This window comes from Doryrhamphus excisus, chromosome 13 (assembly GCF_030265055.1).
Source record: "Doryrhamphus excisus isolate RoL2022-K1 chromosome 13, RoL_Dexc_1.0, whole genome shotgun sequence".
NCBI classification, from domain to species: Eukaryota; Metazoa; Chordata; class Actinopteri; order Syngnathiformes; family Syngnathidae; genus Doryrhamphus; species Doryrhamphus excisus.
In genome coordinates, this window is record NC_080478.1 from 1 (window position 1) to 2,500 (window position 2,500).

A 2,500-nucleotide genomic window follows, 5' to 3' on the forward strand; every position below is an offset into this window, starting at 1 on the left:
TGGCCGTAAGCTGCCAAGGCAACTGAAAAGATCCTATTTGAAGGCGACGCAGGCCAAACTAGACTCCAGCAAAAAGTGTCAAACAGCGCCCTCTGCTGTCAGGCAAGAGCAGAAACCATAAAAAGCTTACAGCACCTGGTATTCCCAGGCGGTCTCCCATCCAAGTACTAAGCAGGCCCGCCCCTGCTTAGCTTCCGAGATCGGATGAGATTGGGCGTTTTCAGGGTAGTATGGCCGTAAGCTGCCAAGGCAACTGAAAAGATCCTATTTGAAGGCGACGCAGGCCAAACCAGACTCCAGCAAAAAGTGTCAAACAGCGCCCTCTGCTGTCAGGCAAGAGCAGAAACCATAAAAAGCTTAAAGCACCTGGTATTCCCAGGCGGTCTCCCATCCAAGTACTAACCAGGCCAGCCCCTGCTTAGCTTCCGAGATCGGACGAGATCGGGCGTTTTCAGGGTAGTATGGCCGTAAGCTTTAAGGGCAACTGAAAAAATCTTATTTGAAGGCGACGCAGGTCAAACTAGACTCCAGCAAAAAGTGTCAAACAGCGCCCTCTGCTGTCAGGCAAGAGCAGAAACCATAAAAAGCTTACAGCACCTGGTATTCCCAGGCGGTCTCCCATCCAAATACTAACCAGGCCAGCCCCTGCTTAGCTTCCGAGATCGGACGAGATCAGGCGTTTTAAGGGTAGTATGTCCGTAAGCTGCCAGGTCAACTGAAAAGATCCTATTTGAAGGTGACGCAGGCCAAACTAGACTCCAGCAAAAAGTGTCAAACAGCGCCCTCTGCTGTCAGGCAAGAGCAGAAACCATAAAAAGCTTTCAGCACCTGTTATTCCCAGGCGGTCTCCCATCCAAGTACTAACCAGGCCCGCCCCTGCTTAGCTTCCGAGATCTGACGAGATCGGGCGTTTTCAGGGTAGTATGGCCGTAAGCTGCCAGGTCAACTGAAAAGATCCTATTTGAAGGTGACGCAGGCCAAACTAGACGCTGGCAAAAAGTGTCAAACAGCGCCCTCTGCTGTCAGGCAAGAGCAGAAACCATAAAAATCTTTCAGCACCTGGTATTCCCAGGCGGTCTCCCATCCAAGTACTAACCAGGCCCGCCCCTGCTTAGCTTCCGAGATCTGACGAGATCGGGCGTTTTCAGGGTAGTATGGCCGTAAGCTGCCAGGTCAACTGAAAAGATCCTATTTGAAGGTGACGCAGGCCAAACTAGACTCTGGCAAAAAGTGTCAAACAGCGCCCTTTGCTGTCAGGCAAGAGCAGAAACCATAAAAAGCTTACAGCTCCTGGTATTCCCAGGCGGTCTCCCATCCAAGTACTAACCAGGCCCGCCCCTGCTTAGCGTCCGAGATCGGGCGTTTTCAGGGTAGTATGGCCGTAAGCTGCCAGATCAACTGAAAAGATCCTATTTGAAGGTGACGCAGGCCAAACTAGACTCCAGCAAAAAGTGTCAAACAGCGCCCTCTGCTGTCAGGCAAGAGCAGAAACCATATAAAGCTTACAGCACCTGGTATTTCCAGGCGGTCTCCCATCCAAGTACTAACCAGGCCCGCCCCTGCTTAGCTTCCGAGATCGGACGAGATCGGGCTTTTTCAGGATAGTATGGCCGTAAGCTGCCAGATCAACTGAAAAGATCCTATTTGAAGGCGACGCAGGCCAAACTAGACTCTGGCAAAAAGTGTCAAACAGCGCCCTTTGCTGTCAGGCAAGAGCAGAAACCATAAAAAGCTTACAGCACCTGGTATTCCCAGGCGGTCTCCCATCCAGGTACTAACCAGGCCCGCCCCTACTTAGCTTCCGAGATCGGGCGTTTTCAGGGTAGTATGGCCGTAAGCTGCCAGGTGAACTGAAAAGATCCTATTTGAAGGCGACGCAGGCCAAACTAGACTCCAGCAAAAAGTGTCAAACAGCGCCCTCTGCTGTCAGGCAAGAGCAGAAACCATATAAAGCTTACAGCACCTGGTATTCCCAGGCGGTCTCCCATCCAAGTACTAACCAGGCCCGCCCCTGCTTAGCTTCCGAGATCGGACGAGATCGGGCTTTTTCAGGATAGTATGGCCGTAAGCTGCCAGATCAACTGAAAAGATCCTATTTGAAGGCGACGCAGGCCAAACTAGACTCTGGCAAAAAGTGTCAAACAGCGCCCTTTGCTGTCAGGCAAGAGCAGAAACCATAAAAAGCTTACAGCACCTGGTATTCCCAGACGGTCTCCCATCCAAGTACTAACCAGGCCCGCCCCTGCTTAGCGTCCGAGATCGGGCGTTTTCAGGGTAGTTTGGCCGTAAGCTGCAAGATCAACTGAAAAGATCCTATTTGAAGGCAACGCAGGCCAAACTAGACTCTGGCAAAAAGTGTCAAACAGCGCCCTTTGCTGTCAGGCGAGAGCAGAAACCATAAAAAGCTTACAGCACCTGGTATTCCCAGGCGGTCTCCCATCCAAATACTAACCAGGCCCGCCCCTGCTTAGCTTCCGAGATCGGGCGATTTCAGGGTAGT

At 51.8% G+C, this 2,500-nt stretch overlaps 7 non-coding genes and 4 pseudogenes across 7 annotated transcripts; all 11 read right to left on the bottom strand.

The window, feature by feature from the left end:
• Nucleotides 1-123: 123 nt before the first annotated feature.
• On the bottom strand, nucleotides 124-242 carry LOC131098448 (5S ribosomal RNA). Its single transcript, XR_009117321.1, has one exon. It is a non-coding gene; the product is annotated as a 5S ribosomal RNA (ribosomal RNA).
• Nucleotides 243-354: 112 nt separating this feature from the next.
• Nucleotides 355-473, bottom strand: LOC131098351 (5S ribosomal RNA). The gene has a single exon (XR_009117227.1). It is a non-coding gene; the product is annotated as a 5S ribosomal RNA (ribosomal RNA).
• A 112-nt stretch (nucleotides 474-585) lies between these two features.
• LOC131100218 (5S ribosomal RNA) lies at nucleotides 586-704 on the bottom strand. Its single transcript, XR_009118980.1, has one exon. It is a non-coding gene; the product is annotated as a 5S ribosomal RNA (ribosomal RNA).
• Nucleotides 705-816: 112 nt separating this feature from the next.
• Nucleotides 817-935, bottom strand: LOC131098373 (5S ribosomal RNA). Its single transcript, XR_009117248.1, has one exon. It is a non-coding gene; the product is annotated as a 5S ribosomal RNA (ribosomal RNA).
• Nucleotides 936-1,047: 112 nt separating this feature from the next.
• LOC131098829 (5S ribosomal RNA) lies at nucleotides 1,048-1,166 on the bottom strand. Its single transcript, XR_009117682.1, has one exon. It is a non-coding gene; the product is annotated as a 5S ribosomal RNA (ribosomal RNA).
• A 112-nt stretch (nucleotides 1,167-1,278) lies between these two features.
• LOC131141636 (5S ribosomal RNA) lies at nucleotides 1,279-1,387 on the bottom strand (annotated as a pseudogene).
• Nucleotides 1,388-1,499: 112 nt separating this feature from the next.
• LOC131099230 (5S ribosomal RNA) lies at nucleotides 1,500-1,618 on the bottom strand. The gene has a single exon (XR_009118065.1). It is a non-coding gene; the product is annotated as a 5S ribosomal RNA (ribosomal RNA).
• A 112-nt stretch (nucleotides 1,619-1,730) lies between these two features.
• LOC131140922 (5S ribosomal RNA) lies at nucleotides 1,731-1,839 on the bottom strand (annotated as a pseudogene).
• A 112-nt stretch (nucleotides 1,840-1,951) lies between these two features.
• Nucleotides 1,952-2,070, bottom strand: LOC131097797 (5S ribosomal RNA). The gene has a single exon (XR_009116689.1). It is a non-coding gene; the product is annotated as a 5S ribosomal RNA (ribosomal RNA).
• Nucleotides 2,071-2,182: 112 nt separating this feature from the next.
• LOC131141976 (5S ribosomal RNA) lies at nucleotides 2,183-2,291 on the bottom strand (annotated as a pseudogene).
• A 112-nt stretch (nucleotides 2,292-2,403) lies between these two features.
• LOC131141493 (5S ribosomal RNA) overlaps nucleotides 2,404-2,500 on the bottom strand; it is a 109-nt pseudogene continuing 12 nt past the window's right edge.